The following is an 8,943-nucleotide window of genomic DNA, read 5'->3' on the forward strand; positions in this document are numbered from 1 at the left end:
CCCACCTCACCACCAATTTGGATCACTTGTTGTTCCCTTGTCCCTGGGTTTGTTAACACCTCTTCCCTTCCCCCCACCTCCCCTCTCCCATGTCCCCCCTGGAACTGTCAGTCCCGTAAATTTTCTTTTTCTTTTTTTTCCCCCCGTAAATTTTCTATGGAAAGCTCTGCTCTTGTGTGTAGCTGATCTCGCCAGAGAAATGTTGGCACCAACCACCTAGAAAGTATGTTCAATGTTGCTTTTCAGAGTTGTGTAAGTTGGACCAATTGAAACACTGCCCGGCCCTGCACCATCCTCAGTTGTTGTGCTCAACCCCATTTTTGTAGTCACCGTGCCAATCCAGCTTGTGTCAATCTCCTCTTCTTTGTGACCCCTCTACTTTACCAAGCATGATGTCTGTCTTCGGGTACTGGTGTCTCTTGATAACACATCTAAAATGTGTCAATTAGAGCATGGAAAAAAACAATTTTTCCTCAAACATTGATGTAGGTGGCCTACCACTGTGGGCTTCATTTTCAACATTGTTTAGTTTCCCCTTAAAACGAGCTAAACTGCTGGGGTTTTTTTTTTGGGGGGGGGGCGAAGCATTGCCCTTATATACTTTTCCTTAAGCATCAATGATTTCACCAACCTTGCATCCATGCTCTGCCATAAATTTGAGATTTGTTTTTCCATTTCAACAGAATTTCTACTGCTTGGATGGGCTCTTTTCCAGCTGTTGTCTTCTCCTTCTGAACACCTAAGTCGACCTTGTTCTAGTTAGCACATGCTTACTTTGGTGCAAGAGATTCGGACATTTGTGCATAGTTTTTTTACCTACCACATATTTTCCATGAGTTTTTTGAAGCTCTCCCATGTCTCCAGTGCATGTGCAGATCTGTGATCTCATTGTATCCTCAGAGGTCGGTGTATAAGGTGCTACACAAACTACCTCTAACCTGAGCCCAGAACGAGGTGACCGTTAGCCACCACTCAGGACCACAACAGATGGACCCTGAGAGCTTTCTAGAAACCTGTGGAGCAGAACTTCAAATTCCTCACACAAGCCAAACTAAGCAGACCTACCGGACTAGCCGAGACTGGAGGACTTAACGCAACTACTGCCCAGAGACGTTCTTCAAAGCTTGAGCTGAAGCTAACCCCTGAAGTCGCCTTGTAACAAATAGCAGATTGCATCCTCAAACAACGAATATTACTCAGCTGTATTCTGCTACTTGAACACACGGACTCACTAAAAAAGTACCTAGATGAGACCAAGCAGTCAACATTTACCTTAAAACAGAGATGAGACCATAAAAGAGCTGGGAAACTAGATTAATGGAAAGAGCACAACCAGAAGAGACGCAATGTGAATGCATAGGCACTCTGAAGAATGGAACCCATGCCACTGAACAACCTGTGTAGACATTTTTGCATGTCAACCGCAACTACCGTGTAAAGCTTTATCGAAAACACAGTAAAACTACTTTAAAATACGATGAGACAGCTTGGGGTCGCGATGGTTAAAGCACTGGGCCGTGAAGTGAAAGAAAGGTCAGTGCCGTGAACCCACCAGCCGCTTGGAGGAGAAAGGTGTACCAGTCTGCATTTATGGAGATTTACAGCCCTGCAAACCTTGTGGGGAAGTTGTGCTCTGTTCTCCACGGCCTCTGTGACTGAGAATCAACAGCTAGCATTCGGTTGAATTTGGTTTTAGTTGGGAAAGAGAGTATTTTCCTTTGACACTTAAAGATAGCGGCAGCTAAGGTCCAGCTGTGAATAAGCTGGAGTCAGAAGAGAGGTGTTTTGAATCCTGGCTCCTGTTACTTATTAGCTATGTGACACTGGGCAAATAATGTAGTCTGTCTGAGCCATACTTTCATAGACTTTAAGAATATGAAGGGGTATCAAAGAGTTTGTGGAAATTTCCCGTTATCTTTAAATTCCATTGTCCCGCAACCTTTGAATGTCGCTCCTACTGTGCACAGAGGTGTGAAGAATATCTGCTACCCCAAAGCCCTTGTGACTTGGCTCAGCATTGTTAATTAGCAGGTGAGCTTTGGAGTGGCTACCGCATGGTGGTGGTTAGGGAACTAGTTAGTGTAAAGTTGGCTTTGTAGAAGGAGTTGAAGGCATAGTATAGTGCTAGCCCTCTTATGGTTTATCTTTTCTGTACGTCCCAGTCCAGACTTATGCTGGCTGATGTCTCTGCAATTTAAATAAGGAATATTAAATCAGTTGAAATTCTCAACTTAATTCCTTAGTCGCCATATTTCAAGTGCTTGACATATTTCAAGTTACCTGACAGCAGACAGCTCAGCTTGAGACCCTGTCACCATCACTGGAAGTTTTGTTAGGTTAGTGCTATGCACGAGCAGGTGACCTTTCTGGACCCACTCCCCTTTCAGGGATGGGTGAAATTAGCTAACTTTGGCTTTTAGTCCTGGATTCTGCACTCATTAGCTGACAGAAGGCACTGAGCCAACAATTTAGCTTCTTTGAGCCTCTCTTTCCTTATATGTAATACTTGCCTCCTTTAGAGGCATGTATATGTAAAGTGCTTGGTAGAAGATTGGTAAAAGATAGCATTCATGGAAAAATCCCTTTCTCTTTTCACCCCCCTTTCCATGAACTTTTTGCAGCTCCCTTATATGTTCCTGGTTCCTAAGCTCATACATATGTGCACAGCCACAGAAAGCAAAAAACAGCCACTGCAGTGCTTTTTGTCTTGTAGTCCTCATCTTGTGGCGGTGGAGACTTCATGCTTCAGACGGAAATGCACTCACACATAGAATGTGTCACACAGGAGCCTAGCAGGTTAGGGGTCCTGCACTGCCTGGGGATACAAACATAATGTGTGTTATTTGCATAGAAATACATAATGTTGCTTTTGAAAAGAGAAGGAATCTCTTTCCTGCAGTTCCACTTTGACTTCAGCTGCATTTCATCTAAAGGCAAGTTTCCTCATAGCCTTGTTCCCTGGGCATCCGGTTTTTTTCTAGAGGCCTTGGGAAGAAATCTTGATTTGGGATATGGTCTTCTGTGACCACCCAAGCCTGCCCATTTAAGAGGGAAGAGAGAGAGGGCTGCGCGTGCCGGCCCCTCGTCCGGCCGCTCCTCGGCGCTGTCATGGTGGGGCTGCTGAAGAAGACCACTGGCCTGGTGGGATTGGCGGTATGTGAGACCCCCCAAGAGAGACTAAGAATATTATACACAAACATCCTTGATGTTCTTGATCAAATCCCTAAAAATGCGGCCTATAGAAAGTATACAGAAGAGATTACAAGTGAGAAGCGAAATATGGTTAAAATGGAACCTGATGTTAAAAGATTAGAAGCCTAACTTCAGGGTGGACAAACTGAGGAAGTGATTTTACAGGCAGAAAAGGAACTAAGTCTGGCGAGGAAAACTCAGTGGAAACCGTGGGAGCCGTTAGTGGAAGAGCCCCCTGCCAATCAGTGGAAATGGCCAATATAGTCCTCCCTGTGTGATTTTACTGTGCCGATGGGAAACTGGTATCATAAAATATTCTGTTACATGAAAAAAAAAAAAAAAGAGGGAAGAGAACTTAGCAAGTGCTCTGAGAGACTGAGCCCATCTTTTGAGCTACCGACACCCTTTTGTCCAGCATACATCCCTTCTCTTGGGTGAGATCTCTTCCTGTGACATGTGGGTCAATGAAAAAGACAGTCCTGCTACTTCTCACCACGAGAGATGCTCCTCCTGAGTCAGGGCCATAGGTCCAGAGGAACTTGGGCAACTCCCATAGTACATTAAAAAAGAGCTTTAAAAATTATAGTATGTTTTTAATATTTATGCTCAATGAATTAGTGCTGTTAATATGCACACGATATGCTCCTGTAAGGAGTGACTGGCGCTGTGAGGTAATTATTACTATAGATCCATAAAATTTGTCAGTGATCAGTGTCTTGCAGTGTGTGTGGTCTGGTAATGGGGCGTGTGTATAAAAGCCGTCGTGGCTTGTTTTAGTGTAAGATCAAATTCAGCAGCAGTGACTGTGTATTTAAGCTCAAAGTCCCTGGGTGATGCTAAGTGGTTAACATGCTGGTCTGCTAGTAACCTAAGATTGAAGGTTCAAATTCACTCCAAGGGGCCTTGGAAGAAAGCCCTGGCAGTCCACTTTCAGAAAACCAGCCACTGAAACCCTGTGGAGGAGGTCCCATTTACGGTGTCACCGTGAATCCAAATCAGCTGGATGGCAACTGACTGTTGTGTGTTACCTAAGTTCAGGATGCGGTAGTGCTCTCTGTGTTTATGGACCCCCAGTGCTGAAAGCTCACAGACCCCTCAAGGCAAACCCTGAGAGTGCAAGTTGGTGAGTGAGGGTGGGGCCTAGCTTACTTTAAAAAAAATTTTTTTGGGGGGGGGTTAGAGGAGCATGAATATTTATTTTAATGTATGATATGTCTTAGAGAAGGGGACAATTTCAAGATAAATCATGCAGTAACACGTGTTTGCTTCCCGACATAAATATTTGCTTCTCTTTTCTGTATTATGTGGAGTTATTGACTTGTCTCCTCTGGCTTTCTGGTTCCAGAGTTACTGATTTATGGACCATTGTTTACTTGTACTCCCCTTTGAAGTTGTGAAACTCAAGCCAAGTCCTTGTGTCCAAATTACCATATATAATCGTGTATAAGTTGAGTTTTTCAGCACATTTCTAATGTAGTTTTTGTGGTAAAATTAGGTGCCTTGGCTGATAGTCAGTGGGCTTATACTCGAGTATATACGGTATGTAGCCTACACTGCAGCTCTCTGGGGTTGGGTCTCTCTGTGACTTTGAAACCATGGGGTCTGTGCTGGGCTATGCTGCCTTTTAAAATTCACCTACATACTTTGAATTAAAAGACTGAGCAGACCATGAGATTTAGATAACATGCCTCTGAATTTCAACACTGTTCTATCTTTTCTTTTTAGATAAACATCATTAAAGAAAATCAAATTGAAGAGGTTGGTGAGCACTCTTCAAAAAAAGTCATTATTCTGTCACGTTGTGCCCCCTGCCACCCTACCTTTCCTTCATTCACTCATTCTTTAAAAAACAAAACAGCCTTTGCATTGTGAATTGAATGAAGGTTTACAAAGCAGATCCGTTTTCCTTTCTGAAATTCGTACACATTTTGTTTCATCTCATTTGATGGGTAAATGCTGTTCTTTTGATATCACATGGCTGTTTATCCTACCGTGTGAATACTGCACTAATGTTCTTATCCCACCTCACTGTACTCCTGTAAGGACAGATCTTTCTTTTGTATTGTTTGGCTGAAAATTGAGTCCTGGGAGTGAACTGGAGGGTATGATTAAGGGTCATAGTCTCAGGGGTTCCACCAGACTGTCTGATTAGTAAATCTGTTTTTTCAATAATTTTGCGTTTTTCCCACATTTTTTCTGCCACTTTACCCAGGACCTTCTAAAGTCATTGCTTTTAAAACAGTTGGTAGTGGTAGCTGGGCACCGCTTGGTTCTTCTGGTCTCAAGGTCCTGGAGACAGATCAATCAATCTAGTGAACCATTATTCCATTGAATTAATTGTTTCCATATTTATACCCATGTTTGCTCTTACTCATGCAATCATGGGGCACTTCTAAAGTGGACAAAAAACCTTAATTGGGAGTAATCACTTCCTACAGTGGACATTTTTCTCAAGATTACTTAACATCTCTCTGTCTCCGTGTTTTGGATTTGTAAATGGTAGTAATGATGGCATTAAGAGGCTTGGTGGCATCCTGGGCTGTGGATTGAGTTGCTAACCACAAGGTTATGGTTCAAAATTACTAGTCGCTCAGCAGGAGAAAGGTGGGACTTTGCCCTCATAAAAATATACAGCCCTGGAACCCAAAAGGAGAGTTTGATCTGGACTGTAGTTGCTATGAGTTCGAATGGACTCAATGGCCGTGAGTGAGTGCATGAGTGAAGGGCGCTAGCCCCGGAAGATACTAAGCTTGATGGGAGATTTGAATGAGTTTGTGGTGGTTGCTGTTGTCATTATCATCAGCCTTTCCCTCCCTTGCTCCCTCAGACATAAATATTAATTAAATGCCTTCTTAAAGGGAACCAAGCAGTTAATTGAAAGATGTGGTTATGCTTTTTGTAGCCAATAAACTAGTATTCATTTATTTTTAAAAATTCTGTTTATGTTGGGATTCAGTGCTTAATAGATCTCTGATGGTCAGTCAGCAGGTTTATACTTAAATCTGTGGGCAACTGGACATCCTCTTATGGAAGGGTTGCCGGGAGGAGATGAGCCAGTCAGGGTGCAGTGTAGCAACGATGAAACATACAACTTCCCACTAGTTCCTTACAACTTCCCACCCCCCAATTATCATGATCCCAATTCTACCTTACAAATCTGGCTAGACCAGAGGCTGTACCCTGGTACAGATAGGAACTGGAAACACAGGGAATCCAGGACAGATGATCCCTTCAGGACCAGTGGTGACAATGGTGATACCGGGAGGGTGGAGGGAAGGTGGGGTAGAGAGGGGGAACCAATTACATCACACAGTGTAATATATGACAAAATAATAATTTATAAATTATCAAGGGTTCATGAGGGATGGGGGAACTGGGAGGGAGGGGGAAAATGAGGAGCGGATGCCAGGAGCTTAAGTGGAGAGCTCCTGAGAGCATTTGAGAATGATGAGGCCAACAAATGTACAAATGTGCTTTACACAATTGATGTATGTATGGATTGTGATAAGAGTTGTATGAGCCCCCAATAAAATGATTTAAAAAAACCAAACAAATCAATTTTAAGTAATTTAAAAATATACCATTTTATTCTCAGATACCTTGGGAAATGGAGGGGAGAGAAGGTTTGTAGGGGCAGTGCCTTATTTGATGTGGCTCTGCTAGCCAGGGTCTCTGTAAGTCCTACTAATTGACCATTTTCTGTGTGGGTCTGGTAGAAGGGGCAGGGGGGGTCGGGAGACATTGATAGGATTCCCCTGTCATTGTGAACTGCATTCCTTGTCATGGCCATCCTGTTGTGTATGAAATGAGCCAGCGGATGGGGGTGGTGGTGGGAGGGGGTGGGGCACATCCACTGGACCCTGAGATCCCTGTCCAGTAAACCTCCTGGCTCCAGGTGAGAGCTGTAATATCAGAGGAGCGACTGCCTAACCAGGAACCAGAGCAGGAGACAGAGGGATGGTATTCCCAGTCCACAGAGCCAGGAAAGCTGAGTAGTTTTTAGTTTTAGGCAGGAGGCTAGCTTATCTAGTGAAGTACCTCTGGGGGAGCTGGATTTGCTGGCCCATAGGGTTTGAGTCAAATGATGCCTTCAGGTTGAGGCTTCCAGCAGAGTGGCATGCCCTTTGGGCATTTATTAGCAGCCCTGAAAGAACGTTTTGACAAGTTCTGACTGAACACCTGTATCCTAAGCATCTCCCACCTACATGGTTACCTATTAACTTCCTTAACCAAACCCTTTAATCACGAATATTGTCTGCTAGTTCTATGTGGCCAATTGCAGTGAATCAAAGAAGCCAGAGGAAAAGTAGAGTACAGCACAAGCCAAAGGCGAGTAGGAGACAACGCAGGGCTGTACTTTTGTTTTGCACATGTAGCAACTTCACAGAGTCGTTTTCTACAATAGCCCTTCCAGCCCATTTTTTGGGCACTTCCCAGGTTTCTTCATCTTCTGATCATGTGTGGGTTTTTGAGAGGCTCTGTTGGCCTCTACATTCTGCGATGGATAAGATACCTTTGCTCTGTTACTTTGTCATGCAGATATACCTGAAAGCATAGGAGGACTGGTTGGTGAAGTTCAGAATGTATCAAAATGTTCAGAATGGTGAAGTTCAGAATGTAACAGCTGGCTATGTTAATCTTAACATTATGTTGGCAGGTCAAGGCAAACTTCCCGGGAGAGAAAGCATTTCACCTGAGACCTTGTTCATACACGTCTTCTCTAGGAAGAATGTATACAGGGTCGCTATGGGTCTGAGTCATCGTGGTGGCAGTGAGTTTGAGTTTTTTCCTACCCAAAATGAATTTTCTCTGTGACACGAATGATTAAAGTGCACAGCTGCTACCTGAATGGTTGGAAGTTCAAGTCCACCAGCAGCACCTAGGAAGAAAGGTCTGGTGATCCATTTCTGAGAACTCAGCCATAGAAAAGTCCTATGAAGCACAGTTGTACTTGGACACAAGTGGAGTCGCCATGCGTCAGCGTTAACCTTTTTTTGGTGGTTGTTCTAGCGCTCCATGTGTTTATTTGGTACCGGGACCAGGGAGACTGGGAGGTTACCGGGATCGCTGAACGCGGAGGTGCCCCGGGCTGCTGCCCACCAGTCCTTCACTCTGCCGGGCGGCCATCCTGGAGCCGGTGGCCAGCGCACCTTCCAGTCTTAAGAAAGGCGTGACTGGTTCTTTCTTGCCAGTCTGCCAGGGCTCCAGGGGGGAAAGGCGCATCATTATTCGGCCTTGGGTTAGGCCCAACCCCTTGGTGAGGACCTCGAAGAAGCGGGCACTGTGGCCTCGGTTGTCCTCAGCCTATGGAGGACACGTCCTGGGGTGGGGGTGGAGGTGGGGACGCGGCGGCGCAGGGCTTGGCAGAGCGGGTTACCACCATGGCCAGGCCGGGCGATCCTGGGTTTGCCCAGGATGGTGGCGGCAGCGGCACAAGTCGTTTCCTCCAGCCCCACAGGCACACTCCTGGCGGGCAGGTCGGTACAGTCGGCTTGGCCATCTAGGGGGCAGGGCCGAGTGGGCGTTAACCGACAGTCTTCACTTTTTGTCCGGGCAGGGAGGATGCAAGCACGGGTGTGGTATTAAGCACAGCCAGAAGGATCACGCTGACCAATTTGGAAGCCTGATCATTTTCGGCCACGGGATATTTTCTTTTTCTTTTTTTTTAAATCGTTTTATTAGGGGCTCATACAACTCTTATCACAATCCATACATACATCCATTGTGTCAAGCACATTTGTACATTCATTG

The 8,943-nt window shown here is 44.9% G+C and overlaps 1 protein-coding gene and 1 pseudogene across 17 annotated transcripts in view; both read left to right on the forward strand.

Moving 5' to 3' along the window:
- Positions 1–8,943, forward strand: part of MAGI1 (membrane associated guanylate kinase, WW and PDZ domain containing 1) — a 758,591-nt gene that overhangs the window by 57,055 nt on the left and 692,593 nt on the right. The window lies entirely within an intron of this gene.
- On the forward strand, positions 3,092–3,456 carry LOC101641508 (annotated as a pseudogene).

The sequence above is a fragment of the Echinops telfairi genome, unplaced genomic scaffold, assembly GCF_000313985.2.
Source record: "Echinops telfairi isolate 266 unplaced genomic scaffold, ASM31398v2 ScPeMD7_31;HRSCAF=116, whole genome shotgun sequence".
Taxonomy (NCBI): Eukaryota; Metazoa; Chordata; class Mammalia; order Afrosoricida; family Tenrecidae; genus Echinops; species Echinops telfairi.